Below are 18,264 nucleotides of genomic sequence, written 5' to 3' on the forward strand. Positions count from 1 at the left end.
AGAAAGGGAGGAAACTGGAAACACCTTGAGAGTCCAGGAGAAGGAAATGGGGCACGGAGCACAACTACAGCAGTCAGAGTAGGGATTGGGAAATTCAGGTAAGCAAAGCAGAAACACAGTGGTCCAATTCTACAGAACAAGAAATGCAGATAATAAGTCTGTAAGGAGAAACCTGGTCAGCAATGAGAAGTTTGCAGAATGGGAATGGATAGCGGGAAGGCTGAGCATGGAAGAACACGAGGAGCTCCACAGGATCATGGGGCAGCTTTAAGCAAGCCTCTAAGGCTGGGTGTTTATGTGACAGACACCTCCATTGCAGCTTTATAGAAACACAGCCTTGTCCCTGGGTTTAACCAGGGGCTCCATATTCCTAAATCCTGCTGGTGTGTTTTGTGCCTTTTGCAAAGAAAGAGAAGCCACCACTCCAAGAATGTTCCCAGCACACTATTCATCCCAATAAACACATTAGCATCTGGACTGCTGCATTCTCAGCTGTTTTTTCATCCAATTGGTGGCTGAGGCAGCAAATTAATCTTCATACAGTAGGAATTTAGTTCCCCTTCATGGCTGGAAACCCTCCCTGCTGCACTGTGGGCAACCTGAAAGGATTTCCCACAGCACAACCTCATGGCACAGCAACCCTGCTGCTAACTCTGCCTGTTCCTGGTGACTCTGAGCGTTCCTGTGGTCAGGATAGAACTTTGGTGCCTCCTGCACACACAGATGATCTCCCTTTGGTGCTGGAATAAGGCTGCCAGGGACACTTGAGCCCTGCTGAGTGGTGGGGAGGGAGCACATGCTCAGCACAGCTTGCTCTTTGCCTTCCACAGGTGAATTCCTGGCACTTCCAGGATGCCTGTGCTTGACCAACATAGGGATCACTGTGCACGAGTCAGTCCCAAACCCCAGAGCTCCCTGTTCCTGGGCAAGAGAAGCGTGGTGCTGTGCCAGCACCAAGCCAGCTCCCCATGCCCTCCCTGGAAGGGGTGGTGTGAGCAACCTCTTTGCTCCTTTCCCTGAACTGGAGTGAGAGGAGGTTTAACAGCTGCAAGTCCCTAACAAGGAGCACCCAGTGCCACTCCTGTGATGTGTGTGCTGGCCTCACCTGATGCACTCAGAGCCCTGCTGAGCTGCAGGGAAGGCTCTGCCCATGGACCAAGACAGATGGCATTCCCAGAGCCTCCTTGAATAAATAATAGTTGAAAAAACAAAACAATGACCAAAACAACAAAGAAATTATCCATTAGCTGCGAATACTGGAAAGGCAGGAAGGTTAATGATCCCAGCAGGGTGGAAATTCTCCTGTGTCAGAGATTTCAGGCAGTATAAAAAGCAGCTTTCTACTGAATTTGGTGGGGGGAGAGATGAGACAATGGTTCCAGAGAATCCAGTGGGACAAGCAGGAGGCAAAGTCATGGAAAGGTGATGCCCTTGTGGTGCCAAAGGGGAGGTGAAACCCCACAAGCCACTTCAGTGCCAGTTATGCCAAACAGGAGAAGAACCCACTTTGCCACCAGCATCTTTCTCCAGAAGTGCTGCAGTTTCCAGCAGTTTCCAGTTTTCTGTCTGCACAAGTAGGGGATTTACAAGCCCTGGGAGCTCTGTGCCTCAGTTTCCCCCTCACAGATGGGTCATAGAGGGCCAGTGGGCCCAAAGCAGGTCTAAGGGCAAGGTGGGCAACATTTCACTGACTCTTTGGGTTGGACTCTTCTTGTAGCCAATGAGGAATTCCTGCTTTTTGTGCTACCTGTCAGCAGCTGAAGAGGAGGTCAGAGAGCTCAACAGAGGGCTCACAAAAAGTTCTTAGACCCAGAAAGTTTCCATATAAACTTGTTTTTAGCACTTATCCCATTACTTGCTTGCTCTGTGCTTTAGTTTCTCCCTCTGTACAAGGAAAAGTGGCACCAGGCACCCATGGAATACTTTGGAACACAAAGCCCTGGAACACCAGCTGCAGGCTGTCTTCTGCTGTGACCAAGGAACTCAGCCTTTAGCAGGGCAGGGACAAAAGGGGCTTTGGCAAGAGCCCCAGGGACAGAGCAGGATGGAACTGAGTTACTCTGTCCACATTTCAGTGCTCAGCAAAGCAAAAAGCACCTGCTGACAGACGCAGCTTGGTCATTGCCTGGTGCACTCATCCTTCACACCAACATTGGCAGCACAGCCAGACCCTAGAGCACAGCAAAACCACCCAAAGAGCCACTCCAAGTACACAAATCCCACCTCAAGAAGGGCACCAGCACTGGGTACCCTAAGGAAAGCAATCAGAAAGAAGCTTGTTTTTTTCCACATACACAATGAGGGTAGCATGCAAACTCCTTCCAGCTTCCTCCCCTGTCACTCCTCTTCCTCAGGGAAGCAGGGCCAAGAGGCAGCACAGAACCTGAGCTTGTCCCTTCCAAGCCCAAAGCAGTGGAGAAGTCAAGGAGAAGCCCCCATGTCCATCAGGAGATTTCAGCCCCTCTAGCCAAACAAAAGCTATTTTCCTCCCAGAGCAAAACCAAGTTCAACCCACATTTTTCATCCCAGCAAAACACAGAAGAGGGACCCCTGTAAGCTCTGCTCTCTCAGCAGCTGGAGGGAGTCCTCCTGAGGGCCTGGGGAGGTACCTGGGAGCAAAACCACATTGCTCCCACTTGGTAACTCTGTTTTTTGGGGCTTACAGGTGAAATCCACCCAAAACAATCCAGTGGAGTTTACGAGGACTTTGGGAAATGTCAACTCACAGAATTCATAGAATCTCAAAACCAAGCAAGCTTTTACATATTTCCACTCTGTCCACAAAAATGTGTATTGAGAATTCACATATGCTCTCTTTTTCTTCTATTTTTCCCTTTTTCAGAGTGCCAGGAGAAGAAAAAAGCAGATTTTATTTTCAAGTTCTTGTTCAAGACTGTAACAAAAACTCTGAGATTATTTTTTTCATTAAAATGTCCACTTAGGAAAAAAGGCAATTCTTTTCTCTTTCAGGAAGAAATGGTTTCATTAAAAAACAACAAAAAGGTAAAACGTTATTTTCTAATGGGAAGCTGGAGTCTCTTCTCCAGTGAAGTAGCAGCCCAAGCCACACAAACACAGTTTGTTATCCTCCCCAGTGTACACACTTGCAGCAGGGAAAATTCCTGCCAGTACTTTGGAGTTACTAGCAGTACTTTAGTTAGAAAAAGATAAAAATCTGTCTGGCACACAATCTGTATTTGTGATTTACAGTCAGGCTTTGGAGGCTTATCCCAGGCCAAAGCCCAGATCTGACTTATTCAGCAAAGGACATGAGCTGTGCTCCTTCCTTGAGATTGCAGCAGGGCTGTGGAGGGAGCAATCTGGATGGGGAATGCATTCAGAGTGTTGGTGTCTCACAGAGCTCTCAGAAGGCAGGGGTTTGTCCAGATGGATGCTGTGGGTAAAGCACTCACCATCCCATAACTCACAGGATTGCCAGGAAGGCTAAGCTGTCACAGGCAGGTCTCAGTGTCCCTGGAGCACGGAGCTGGCAGCAGCAGGACACACAACCCAACCCAAGCCCACGGCCCTGGGAGCAAAGAGCAGCAGGAGCAATTCTGTGGAAAGCAAAGGTGGGAAGGGTCACGGTAAATGTCAGGAGGTGGCTGCTGCCTCAGCTGTGGAGCTGCACTGGGTGACACGTCCTGGGGACAGTGCTGGCTGTCTCTGCACATCTCCAGCTGGCAAACAGACGGGAGCAGGTCCCTAACCCAGCAGTGCCACTCGTGTCCCTTCAGCAATGGCCTCAGAGGTGCCTGGGATGGCAGCAGGAGGGAGAGGAGCCTGATGCCAGCCAGCAGGACTATCTGCAGTCACAGGTCTGTTCTTTGCTGCTGGAGCTTCAGTCAGGCCCTCACTTGTCATGGCTGGCACAAATCCCCCCAGCATGAGTGCTGCCACTAGCACTGTATTTATAAGCACGGTATCAGTGCACTCCACCCAGGGCTGAAATCCCTTTCTATTCTGAGCCCTCCAAGAGGAGAAGACCAGAGGTCCTGCCCCAGAGAATTCTCAGTTTAAGTGGCCTGCAGGCAGGGACCTCACTTTGGAGTGAGGTGGACACAGACATATGATCTGATAACTGAATACCTGTTTGCTCCCCCTGTTGCTGATCAAAAAGTGTTTCTGTAAATTTGTGAGTCCAGAAATTCTCTTCAGAACCACAGAATTAGTCTTTCCCTAAGGGACTGGAGGCCTGTAAGCTTTAATCAGCCACCCCCTCACCCTGGTGTGTCAGCACAGAGGCCCTGCTGCTCGGGCAGCTTCAGAACAGGTCTCCCTCCCTGGTGATTGAAGTTTTCCCAGCACCTCATTACCACCTCTCCCAGTTGCCTACCCCATATCAAAGGGGTTTCCTGAGGCTTTGACAACTATCCCCCTGCTTCCAGTAGAAAGCTGTTCTAAGCTTTTTTGGGGAAGAAAATATTTAAGGCAGCTGAAATATGATTTACACATAGAGGAAGAAGCTTCAGTTTTGCATTCCACCATGCACAGTGGAAGATGACCCCTAGAGTCAGTGGGGAAGAGAATCTCAGAATCCCAGAGCTGTTTGGGTTGGAAGGGCTCTTAAAGTCCATCCAGTCCCACCCCAGCCATGGACAGGGACACCTTCCACTGTCCCAGGTTGCTCCAAGCCCTGTCCAGCCTGATCTTGGACACTTCCAGAGATCCAGGGGCAGCCACAGCTGCTCTGGGCACCCTATCCTGTATGAGCACTGGGAGCTCCACTGCTGCTGCTGTGAAGCTACAGAGGCTCAGGCTCTGCTGTGGACCGATAACACAATTATTTATCTCGAGTGGATGGAAGTGCAATCAAGGCAGAGCTTTTCAAAGCATCTTGAGACAGGGAAATCTGAGCTTCCAGACCTAAACAGGTCTTGCTAAGCAGTACAAGGGTGACTGTGCAGACCTGCCTGCTCTGTGACAGATTTTCATCACTGTTATTCATACTGGAGCAGAAATCTTAAAGGGAATAAATGAGCCCTTATTTTCCAGCATTGAAAATGCCTTTAGGTATCACATCCAGGGTGAACTGCCTTGCTGGAATGTTCTGTGTCAATTGTAGGCCTTGTGACAGTCCCTGTGTGCCCTGTGGAGCAAGGAGATGGGGTGGACAAGCATGTGAAGCACTGGAGCCTGTGAGCTTGCCCAGCACACCCAAATACATCCACGGCCCACAGAGCAGGAGCCAGGGAGCTGTGCCCCTCCCACACGTGAGAATGGTCATTTCCATGGAACACTGCTGTGCAAAGCCAGGAGGGCTGAGCTGCCTCTGACTGACTCCTGCTGAGCCCTGCTTCAGGCAGCTTTTCAAGGCAAATAATTAAAGATGGGGTCCAAATCCATAAATCAAAGAGAGAAAGACCTTGGATACAGGAACAAAAAGGAAGAAAAAAGGACTTAAAAGTCTGCCCTGTGCTGTACAATGCTCAGACAGGTTCTTTGCAGGCGCAATTGTGTTCAGGAGCAGACTGCTGAGACTCAGCAAGTTCTCTGGGAACACAGGTGGGGGAGGCTTTGAATCTCCGGGTGCTTTTGTGGCTCTGTGTGCTTTGCTCTGGTCTTAAACTGCAGCCCTTCTTTCCTGCATGGCCTGCCAGGGAAAAGCAGAGGCTGGGAGTTCCCCAGGGAAAAGCTGCTGAGCAGAGGGGATGTGAGGAGCTATGACAAAATACCAGAGGAGAGCAGCAGGGAAATGTTCCTCCACAAAGCCTGGCACGAGGAGAAAATTAACCAAGAACAGACCTCCAGCAATGACCCCTCTCGAGCATTAACATTTTATCAGTGTCAGTGAAGTCACAGAAGAGCTGAGAGGGAGATTTCCCATTCCACACCAAAGGAAAAACCAAGGCACCAGAGGGGAAGGTCCCTACAAACATCCCCATGGACACTTTCCTGCCAGGAAGCCAAGCTGTGTGAGTTTATGAGTGGCACCTTCCTGGCTGCAGAACAGCCCTGTGGTCCCTCCGCTGCTCTCCAACCCCATGCCCCAGCTGCCTGGTGAGCCAAGCTCCAAAGGTCTGGATGCTTGCCCAGAGCAAGGAAAACTTTTTTTTTTTTTCCAATGAAATGTGGGTGGCCAGGGCTCCAAACAGCCACTTCTAGCCGGGGAGGTTTCTTGCTTTGGGGAGGCCAGACGGGTGCTTTTGCAAGCTTTAGACCAAATTCTCTCTCCAAGCTTGTCAGAGCTGGTCGGTGAGGATTTTCAGGCTGAAGGGGAGGGTGAGGAAGGTCTGTGGAGCCCTCAAACCACACAAGGCTCTGGAGAATAGAGAGTGAGCCTGATTGCCCCAGGAACAGGCTCTGATAGGAGATTTGGAGAGCTCTGCCCTTGGCAGCTGCTGAGACTGATGCTCTTGTTTTCTGTTTTTTTTTCCCCCCAGACCTCTTAACCTGCTCTCTCACACTGCAGAGCTGGGAGCCTTTTGTTAACTATTTCCTGCTCCGGTTTCCATGGAAAACAGAAAGTCACATGCACCATCTCCCAAGAGAGGACAGAAATGCCTCTGGTCTAACAATCCCTCTGCCTTTAACAAATGAGGACAAAGAGAAAAAACATCAAGATGCAAACTAGGAATTTCAAGTCCATCTGCTCAAGTGCCACAAACCCTCAGTATTTTAGAATAATTAAGTGCTAAAAAATTCCTGAGTTTAGGTAGGTCTACACAGAGGCATTCCTTCCCCTAAACAGGAAAAAAAGAGAGGCATTAAGCCTATATATTGCTGATGTGCTGGGGGGAAGTGTAATATATTGTGATTTAAAGCATTTGATCTTGATTTTCCCTGGTGACACACTTCTAATTCTCATTATTTCTAAGCTTTGGGCCAAGGTCCCATCTGTCACACCAGTAGCTGTCTTTCCTGAAGTTCCAGCTCATTGCCCCAGGGCTTCTGCTGGCTCCTGGGTAACATGCTCCACCAACAGGACACCTGGCAGCATCCTCTAAGTGAGAGGCTCAGTCCCCAAAGCTGGGGTGAGGTGTCTAGAAGAGGGGTGCCTGATTTCAGCTCTTCATAGTGCTGTTTGAAGCCTGATTTCAGCACCTTTGAGTCTCAGCTTCCATGAGAGCTATAAGAAATCCCTGAATTTATCTATCTGTTCACTCCGAGATGGCACAGAAGAGCAATTCAAACACCAGTGATGTTTGCAAACCACCATATGTTTCTTTTTTTTCTGCAGGCACCACCATCAACCCAGGCCTCCTCATTCGGCTGTAGGCTAAAACCAGCTCTTGTTTCAGTGGCTTCAGCTGAGCAGAATTTACCCCATGACATCTAAAGTACAGGGGTCAGCTGAGGTTCAAGGTACAAGAATGAGGAGGAATATGAAGTTGTGAGCAGCTGAGGGTGGGAGGAGGGCCTTTGAGGAGCGAGAGCTGCTGTTAATTTGTGCAGCAGCAGAGTGGTGTGTGGGGCTGCTCCAGGGGCAGATTCCATGGAGTCTGTCTGCATCTAAAGTGGAATTCTTAATGAAACAGAAGTGCAGTGCTCTATATTTAGATGCTCTATTAATGCCTTTAAAAGCCACAGAGTGGCTGAAATCTCACTCAAAGTTGTTGCTCCCATCAGGCCAAACCTGAAATCCTGGAGTCAGTGGGAAAACCTGATGGGTTTGAATGCTGAGCTCCCTTTTGCTGTCCCTCCCCATCCTTGGTGGCCCTTCCAGTGGTTGCTGTGTGTTCCTAAGTGATACAACCCGCAGTTGTTAATACCTGTAATTCCATTTTATGCTTTAGCCTTTCTGGCAGCAGAGCAGCAAGTCTAGAGCCGGAGCTGAGCAAGACAGCAAATAAACAGCAGGCCAAAGAGCTGCCATGCAAAGAGATAGCCATCTTTCAATATCAGATCTGTTAGTCTAATACCCTTTGTTTGTGTTGCAAAACAGGTTCTGTCTTGCACTCCAGCAACAGCCACATCAAATGGGCCATAAATCATGGAACCATACAGGCAGGAACTGGGACTTGTCCGGTAAATCACTTTCTGCTTGTAATATGCTGATCTCTGTGGGATGGGGATGGATGAGATCCCTGGATTGAAGGCAGTGCTGTGCTGTGACAGTTATCCATGAGGGATGTTCATAGCAAACCTACGCTGCAATTTATTGTTTAGTCAGAAAAAATTCCCCTTGACTTATAAATATTTCACCTGAGAAGAGCATCCACGCTAAATCCAAGCATACAGACAAGCTTCCCAGTGCCCAGGGATGATCAAAGAGGAGCTGGATGGATGCTGGGGGCTCCAGAGGGACTCCAGAGCTGCAGCTCCTCCACAATAAAGACCATTAAAACAAACGGGAGTGCAGCTCACACTTCTCCATGGGATCATTGCTGGTGTTAATCTACCCTGTGTTCCTCATTCTGGCTGAGAGGTGAGGTGATGATCCGGGGTTAAAAACTGCTCTTGGCTGTTCCGTACAGAATCAGGAGCGGTGCAATCCTTACAGCGCTGAAGAACAACTTACAAGCTCACCTGTCCTGCCCAACTCCCTCCTCTCTCATAAGGTCAGGAAGCTCAGACTGCTGCGTTAATAAAAAAAACCCAGCTCCCATCACTCACTGCCGCCTTTATCTGTTCCAGACACCTCTTGCTGCCAACAGCCCCGTTCTATTTTTACTGAGCAATGCTTTCACGGCTCCCCTTCCCAGTGCTGCCCACTTGATATGTTGTTCACACCTCGTTTACTCTTCACACCCCTCAAGGACCTGGCGGATCGGCGTGGAAGGATCCCTTCCCTGGGCAGCCCTGGGCTCGGACAGGAACGGGAAAACAAATAGGAACCAGGGTTGCTGTCAGCACTTGTGGTTCTGGGGGATACAAGAGGGAAAAGGGCAAGAGAGGGTATCTTTACTGCTTCAGCTGCTGTCCTGATAATCCCTTCTCTCCTTGTAACCAGTTTGGAGTGGAAGCCATCAAGAAGAGCATCCTCTCAGCCAGGGCTTGAATTACTGCATCCAAGCTAGAACTTTCCTGCAATTCTCCATGTGAGAACACAACCTTCCAGCAAGGGGTGCAACATATCCACTGACAAATGCCCAACAACTGAGGAATTTTAAGATTCACAGTACCAGACGAGTAATTTAATTGTTGAACAAACTTGTCAGATGTGCTAAAAATTCCTTGTGTAATCACTGGGATCACAGTGAGGCCAGGCTGAGTCAGCTCATCCCAGAGTCTCTAGGGTTGCCATGCAGGAAATACATTCCTGTCCTTCACCACTTCCTAAGGCTTCAGCAAGAGGTGCTCCACGTGTGGCTACTAAAACGAGTGTAGTCTTGGAAATATTCCCAAAACACCCATCTCAGTGACAATTAGGTAAGAAATATGAATCCCTTGTTATCAGTTCCGAGTTTTTCCAGTAACTTTCTACTTAATCTTTGGAACGTGCACTATTCAAAGAGAGAGGACCACAAATTTAATTGGGATGGGAACAAATTCATAAGCCCAACATTATTTGACTTTAAGGAATGATCCTAGCATTTAAAACCTACCAGTTTTGCCCTCCACCTCAGTTATTAATAGCACAGGTGCAAAAGCAATCAGCCACTTCTCTTGGGATGATCCAAAGCTGCTGGGGTTGTGTGGGGCTCTGGAAGGGTATCTGGGCACCTGCAGGTCAGAACATCATGTGCAGATGCCCAGCTGAATGCAGCCTGGCTGTGAGTTCCCAGTCTAAGAATAAACACTTTCTAAAAATAAACCTGTGCTCTTCTGGCTTTATTATTCCCTTTGTTTTCTTTCTCTGTTTTCTTTCTCTCTTTCCTTCTGCCCACCTACTCAGAAATCTTCTCATCTGCACTTTGTGTGGATCAAATATTCCAAAAGTCCCCTCTCCAGCCTCCCAGTGCACAAGGAAAACTACAGGACTTTTAAGTTCACTTTCTAAAATCACTGATATGAAAATAAGCCACTTAGCAGCCAGGCCTGTGTTTTACAATCACTTACAAAGCCTGTAATTCCATCCTCATAACCATCAGCAGACTGTGTAAGGAGTGAATTACTGAATTGATTTGGATGAGGAAAAGGCAGCTTTTCCATGTCAGAATTACAGCAGGAAGAATTTAGAACTTATTTTCAACTGAAAAACAAATTAAATGGTTCAGAGACTACAGGATAGCCACAGGCAGGTAATGGACAACTACCACAATAGCACAGAGTTCAACATCACAAAGCCTTTTCCTTGCTGGCACTTCAAGTTAGCTCTCCCTCCATCCCTCGGTCTCCCTAAAAAAATCAGCAATATTGGCACAAAAAGCATGAGAAATTTTTAAGACTTTCATTTTTTGCACCCCCACTTCCCACTCTTCCTAAAGGAAAGTTTCAAGTCCAAAGGAAGGTTACCAATCCCTCACGTCTCAAGTAAGGGGCTTTGGTTCTTTCCTCTGTCATGGTGAGCAGGACCAAAATCTTAATCTGTGCCCGAGTGGTCATTTCAGAAATCCAGCCGGATCTGCCTCAAGAGAACCTGCTTTTCCCAAGCCATCAGAGCATGGATCTTGCTCAATTAATGAGCTCATTTTGTACTCAGCCTCTCCTCTCCCTCATGCAGAGCAACATCAGTTTAAGTGTTGTCATCCCAGCTTTTCTCTTCCCAGAATCCAACTCTTCCACATCAGCAGGGATTGGGGGAGCCCTCCCCAAATGTATTATTTCATTGAATGTTTCCAACCAGGCTACATTTTTCATGGTCTTCATTTGGATCAATCACTTTAAAAGCTGATGTAGCATTATTTAATCTTTGACAGGGGGAGAACTGAGATACAGGTTTATTCACTTACAGAAAATGTCAGACTAGAATTAGATGATCACTTAAGGGATTGAATTTAACTACAACGAGAGCTGCTTTTTCAAGCACAAAATGTTAATATTCTTGCCTTGTTTTTTCCCTGTGTTCTGGTGGCATGAAAATGGGATTTATTAGAACCTGGTGTAAGTTTGGGTTAAATTATCCTGTTATTTTCTTCAGTGCAAACAACCGATAGCTGAATATTCAGCACCAAAACACACTAAGATGGGTCTGGGAGCACCCTGGGTGGGTAGTGCACACTCACACAGAGGAATTTTAAAGATTTGCCTGAGGACAAGTGAGATTGCAGCCTGGGTCTGGTCTGGCTTCTGACAGTGCCGGGAGCTGATTTTCAGAGCCAGGACAGCTCCTCTGCAGCTGAGGCTTTCCACATACCGAGCACACTGCTCTGAGCTGCCAAGAAGGATGGAATTCAATACTAGGTGCTCCAAGAGATCATTTCATGGGACAGCCCAGGATGGAATGGAGTTGTCCATGAGCCAGCACTTTGTCCTAGTGCCCGAGGAGGCCAATGCTATATCCAGGGAAGCTCTGGGAAGAGCACTGTCAGCAGGTCAGGGGTGATTCTGCCCCCCTGCCCAGCCCTGGAGGCACCTTTGGAATGCTGTGTCCAGCTCTGGATCCTCAGCACAGCAGGGACAGGAGCTCCTGGAGCTGAGCAAGGGCCAGAGCATCTCTTGGAAAGGCTGAGGGAGCTGGGACTGCTCAGCCTGGAGGGAAGCCCCAGCTGAGAGGGGCCTCGACCCTGGGTGTCCCCATGTGTTCCTGGGTGTTCTGGTCTGTCCCTGGGTGTCCCCATGTATCCCTGGTTGTCCCTGGGTATCCCTGACTGCCTGTCTGTCCCTGTCTGTCCCCGTGTGCAGGGAGGGCAGAGCAGTCCCAGGCTCTGCTCCGGGCCCAGCAGTGGCACCAGAGCCACGGGCAGGGACAGAGCCCAGAAATTTCCCCTGCACAGGAGGCAGAACTTCTGCCCTGGGCAATACCCAGCCCAGAACAGGTCACCCAGGGAGGGTGTGGAGTCTCCTCCCTGGAGGTATTCCAGAACCACTGGACACAATCCTATGCCTGTGCTCTGGGATGGCCCTGCCAGATCCGGGAGCCAGGACCTGGTGACCCTCTGAGGTCCCTTCCAGCCTGACCCATCCTGGGATTCTGTGAAAATCTGCTCCTCTTGATACACTCGCCGCGGTCAGGGGGCCTACTGCCATTATCACTGAATTTTTACCAATTAAACACCTCAATAATCAAAAAGCAACTCTGTAGCCCTTGGTCCTCTGTGCTGTGCTGAGTTTCCCCTCTGATGAAACACCTAGGCAGCGATATTTTCATTGCACCATTCAGTGCCTGAGCAGCACAAACAGCCCTGGGAGCATGGAGCTGGGATGGGGAACATCAGCAGCTCTCCAGAAACCCATCCTTTCATTTCTAACCCCGCTTCTGCCTCAGCCTCCTGAAGATGCACCTTGTAAGGAGCTCTGGTGATGAGGGTGTTAACAAGCAGCTGCACACATTTTCCTCCTCCCTGGCTGAGTTCCCCCCCAATCAAAGCAACAGCCTGTTTTCCAGCATGGATCTCCTCTTCCCACTCTGGGGGTCACAGATTGCCAGCCTTTTTTTAATGAGCTGTGTCCTGCAAATTTCACAGTCACTTCCAGTCTAATAAGGGAACCCACAGGGGTGGTGTTTTCAATTTGCTCCTCTTTCCTGGAGAGTTTGTGACATACATCACATGGAGCAGCTCGCAGCTGGTGCAAAGAGAAAAGAATTAGCTTGTATTCCCCATGCAGGGGTTTTATAATTCAGTATTTACTAAGATTGGGGTCCTCTCATTTGAGAGGCCAAACAGTTTGTTTTACTTCGTGTGGGATAGATCACATTCATATAGTGAACGAGGGCTTCCCAGAACTAATTTAGTGACAGTGTTGAAAAGCCCTGCACACGACTGAAATATTATGAACAAGTAAGAATTCTTAATACTTTGTCTAACCAAACCCTGTGCATACAAATTAAACATAATTGGAAACCCTGTTGCAACCATCAGACTAAGGGCTACTTTACAACTGAAATGACACCTAAATGTCTAATTTTAATTTAAAATTCACTCTATAAAAGCACAGCCTGATTGTTTTCCTCCCTTCAAAAGAAGATTTATGAAAAACGAGCAAATCTAAGCTTTACTTAAATGTATATGAATGGAGACAGCGCTCAGCTGAAGCTCATTGCAAAGCAGAACTCCTTGAATATTCATTAACTCTTCCAGACATCTCATATTCCCCTGTACACACAGTAGCACAATGCTATTGCTCAATAAATAATACCGGAGTCCCATGAGAAATTCAGAGACCTGGTGTCAACTTTTAATCTAAAAGCAACGTGAAATACACCATCATTATGGAATATAGACTGTATCTATTAGCTTTTCACATAGAAGACTTTGGATTTGGAGCCACAGAGCTGGAAAAACCCTCTAAGACCATCAAGTCCAACAGCAACCACCTGGCAACAATAGCACAGCTCTGCCAAGGCCACCACTAAATTATGTCCCCAGGTGCCACAGAATGGGAACTCCACCCTCCACTCCTGCCCAGGGCAGCTGTGGAAGGGCTGGACAATCCTTTCAGTGAAGAAATTGTCCCAAATATCCAATGAAACTTCCCTTGGTGCAGCCTGAGGCCGTTCCCTCTCCTCCTGTCCCTGTTCCCTGGAGCAGAGCCCGACCCCCCGGCTGTCCCCTCCTGTCAGGGAGTTGTGCAGAGCCACAAGGGCCCCCCTGAGCCTCCTTTTCTCCAGGCTGAGCCCCTTTCCCAGCTCTCTCAGCCTCTCCTGGGGCTCCAGCCCCTTCCCAGCTCCATTCCCTTCCCTGGACACGCTCCAGCCCCTGCACATCCTCCTTGTTGGAGCTGGACCCAGCGCTGAAGGTGCCCCACACTGGGGGACAACCCTGGCCCTGGGCCTGTGGCCACCCCACAGCTGGCACGGCACCCCCAGGGCCTTTCCCAGCTTTGCAGCCCCTCAGCCCCAGCCTGGAGCTCCATGGGGTTCTTGTGACCCCGGTGCAGGACCCGGCACCTGGCCTTGGTGACCCTGGTGGCCTCAGCCCGTGGATGCCATGGGTGCCATGGGTGCAACCCGTGCTGATCCCTGTGCAGAGCCCACACCCAGCTCGGTGTCACCCTGCACTGACTGGGGGTGCCTCCATCCCCTTACCACATCCTCGAGAAGGACACTCGGCAGGCCTGGCGCCAGGACTGGGCCTCGGGGAGCAGCACCACCCACCAGCTGCCAGCTGGGTCTAACCCATTCCCCACCCTCTGCTGGCTTTTACCTGAGCACACCTGGCCAAGCCACGAGCAGAGGTTTTCTCTTCCCAGGAGAATACTCCGGGAAGTGCTGGCAGAGGCTTTACCAAAGCCCAGGTATGAGGACCTGGCCCGTCCCTCCCCCAGCAGTGTGTGCTGGGTCTGCTTAGGGCTTCTCCATGGCTGTGGGGACTTGGCCAGCACTGCTTCTGCCTCTGGCACCAGCTGGGGACTCCTGGCAGCTCCCTCTGCTCCCCTGAGGGTCCCTGGGCTGGAGTGCCCTGGGTACCCCCTGGAGAACTCTGCTTTAAAGCCATTTATCTCAGTGCCTGCATCTGAGATTCTCTCTCCTGGCATCTGGGAATTTAGCCGCTCTATTGAACAGAATTAAAGGATTTAATTTAGTGAGATTTGGCATTAGTCCATTCTTTTATCTACTGTCCATTAGTGTCAGAACTGAGCTATGGATCCATTCCAATAAATGTTTGTATAAACATGTTTGTATACAGATTCATGCAGGCTATAAATTCAGTGTGAGGCACTTCTCACTGGAACACACACCATGACTTACCAAAAAGATGGAGAGGATTTCATCTTTTTGAGGGAAGGATTTTTTAATTAGCCAGTAAAGTTCAGGAGACAACACATCATCCAAGAGTGAATGAAGGTTGCTGTTAATTGGTAGGAGCCTTCCAAATGAAGAGCAGCCAATGGAAGTATTTTTTTATCTGTCTCTCACAAATATTCCTGGTTTGGATGTTTTCTGCTTAAACTGTTCCAGTTAATGTGATTGTTCAGTTAAACAAGTAACAACAAATGATTTCTCAGCAAAGGGTGTGGCAAACATGCTAAGCACAGCTGGAAAACTACAACACGTCTTCATCATCCCAAATCCTACCATATGCTCATGCTTTTTGCACAAACTGGAATGAGAGCCAGCCACTGAAGAACCAGGAGGTGCAGAGGGGCTTTCCAGTGAGCAATGCTCACCTTCTGGTGTGTGCAAGAGACTGACCCACACTTGGACCATTGCAGGTCAGCAGTGAGGCTTGTATTCATGTACCCACTTTACAGTTCTCAGAAGCTCAGGGAGACATTATTAACCTTAAAGCCAGGTTTAATCTTCCATGTCCTGCTGGAAAATCTCAGAATGTCAAGGAAAAAATTCTCCCAAGTGATTCTGGAATGACTTTCTATGGCCTGGAGAGCAGGAGAAGAACACAGTGTGGAAAACAAAGAAAACCAGCTTTACCTTACACCACAGTTAATAAAAATTAAATGTCAGACGGGACAAGAAAAAGTGATGTGGTAACACACAGAGGACAGGATCCATGAGAGACTCTGAGTAATGAAAAGGTCAGGGGAGCCTATAAATAAAGGCTGAGGCATGTGAGGTCTGGGAATGCAGGGAGCTTGTCAGAGTGTACAGAAACACAGGCAATTAATGGACATGTTTTATGCAAATAGAGCAATTATTGTTTCAGGTATAGAACCTGCTCTTTCTCAGAATGCTACTGACACCCCACCCACCACCAAAGCACATCAGGGGCTGATCACAGCCTCGTATGGACTGGACTATGCAGGGACAGCTCAGCCCTGGGAATGAGGAGCCATTCCCACCTCTGCCAGGCTACAGTGTGCAGGTACGTCCCAAATCCCACTGGGGATTTGTCTGTAGACCCTACCTTCTGAATGGAAAATCCTGAGGACCTGCAGATTTTGCAGGCAGGAAATGTCCCAGGTTTGCATGGTTACATGGTCTGATATACCCAGGCTTTCCTCCTCCCTGTCTGAGTCTTCAATTCAGTCCCCTTGTCTTGGGTTACAATACAGGATGTGACCAGGGGTGTGTATTCTACCACCATCTGTTAAAACCAGCTGGGGAAGTGTTCTTTATCTTTTCCACAACCCATCCTTCCTCCAGAAGATATCTCCTGTTAATGGCCCATTGAGTCCCACTGCAGGACTGATAAAATTCCATCATCCCATTGGGAGATGCTCCACCCAGGGGGAGGAACCAAACATTCCCTACCTAGATAAAATCTGAGATTTGGAACATCAGAGCAGCCTTTTTCCACTGGATTCCAGAGGAAAACCTTTCCACATCATCACTGGACCTTCAGAGGAAAGCTGCACCTTCTACAGGAGCACTGCTCCAACAGAACCACATCTGTCACTGCAGCAGGACTGCAGCCACCATGTAATGGGACTGCTGCCAACACCCGGACTGACTGACAGGGTGTCAGCTTGGATTCTGACTCTGCCAGTGTTTTGGGTTTGTTCTTTGTAATACTGAATTTCTATTTTAATTTTCCTAGTTAAGAACTGTTATTCCTATTCCTATATCTTCACCTGAGAGCCCCTTAATTTCAAAATTATAATAATTTGGAGGGAGGGGGTTTACACTGTCCATTTCAAAGAAAGGCTTCTGCCTTTCTTAGCAGACACCTGTCTTTCAAACCAAGACACCCCTTCAGATGGACAGAGTTCTTCCTGGTTCTTATCCCCAGCATCCATGCCCGTACCAATGAAGCACAGCCAGAGAGATGTCCCACCCTGCACTTGAGGGCTGCATGATGTCCTGTGCCAGTGCCCCACTCCACTGTTGTACAAACCTGCATTAGGAGACAGATCCAGCCTCAATTAAATTGCAGCCATAAAGCCCCAGCTCTAAAAACCAACCCACTTAAAATTCAGGACATGCTCATGGCCCTTCTTGAGCTGGAGCCTATACAGATCCCACAAAACCACATGTGTGAGAACTGAATTTTGTGGGGTCAGTGGGAGCCAGGGACAAACCCAGGACTCGGAGTCAGCCCCTGGTTAGGGCGCCTAAACCCAACACTGTGCAGAGCAAGGGGCTGCTCTTTGTGCTCAGCTACCTGCTCAGGGACACCAGCCAGGACCAGCTCCTTACTGGGCTCACAAGACTGAATTTTGGGTGTGTAACCAGGAGGAGCTGCACAGATGCTGAATTTTTGGGCGTGTAATGCAGGAGCTGCACAGGTGCTGAATTTTTGGATGTGTAACGCAGGCGGAGCTGCCCAGCTCAGGCTCTGCAGACGCAAACCTGGGAGCTGAACTCTTCCAGCAGCAGATGGGGAGAGGAACCGGGTGGGTGAAGCGCAGGGCAGCAAACAGCCCTGATCCAATGAGACCTGACATACCTAAATTCAGAGTGGAAGAATGCCTCCTCTCTGCTCCTGGAAGCCCTTTCCCAGCTGCCCCATGAGATGGAGGTCCCCGCCCTGTGCCCTCTCTTTTCCCATGTGCTGTTCTTGTCCCTTTGTCTGCCTTGGCAGCACGGAGAGGCTTTGCCAGAGAAGAACAAACCCCTCCTGGGCTCCCTGGAAGGGTCCAGCAGGCCAAGGCTGTCTCTGCCTGCACCTGGCACTGCCTCCCATTCTTCTATTCTGGGAGCAGAGAAGCAGCTGAGCCCTGCTCTGAACAGGAGGCAGATGGGGCACGGATTCAGTGTGGTTGTGCTGCTCATTTGTTTGGCACAAAAATGATGGACACGCGATGGAATAGCCCAGAACACACATGGGGGTGAGCACCCAGCAGTTTTCAGCGTCATTAATTTTCCTGTTACTGCGACTTCTTCTCCTCAGTCAGTGATAAATCTGCAGCAATGCGGAGGGCTGGACGTGTCAGCCTGGTTCTCCTCAGGTACTTTTAGGTCTGTTGCTGATTTCCTACAGTGCATTTCTCGCATTTTCGTGTGGTGGGGACTGCTGTGTCCCTGCTTAGTGAGCTGTACACCAGGACGTGAGGCACTTGTGAGTACTGAGGTGACAAAAGGGGAGTTGTGGAAGCATTTGCTCCTCTTTGGGATGGAAATATATGTTTTATTAACCTTGGGCTTTATCTGCATTTAGTTTTCATCTCTAAATCACACATAATATGAGGACCTGAGGAAAATTAAGAAATAACAAATTTTAAAATTTTGATATTTTGATATTTTTTGATATCCATCCCCAAAACATTCATCAACCAGGATAGTGAATTCAGTGGTTCTCAGCCCAACCCATAGCAGCTGTTTGTACACACAATAAAACACAATTTCTTTCAATCTGATGAAAATCACATAAAGGAAAATATAATGAAAGAAAGATGGGTCAAAAATATGATGCATTTGCACTCCTAAAATGCAGGCTAGTC

Source organism: Cinclus cinclus, chromosome 25 (assembly GCF_963662255.1).
Source record: "Cinclus cinclus chromosome 25, bCinCin1.1, whole genome shotgun sequence".
Lineage (NCBI taxonomy): Eukaryota > Metazoa > Chordata > Aves > Passeriformes > Cinclidae > Cinclus > Cinclus cinclus.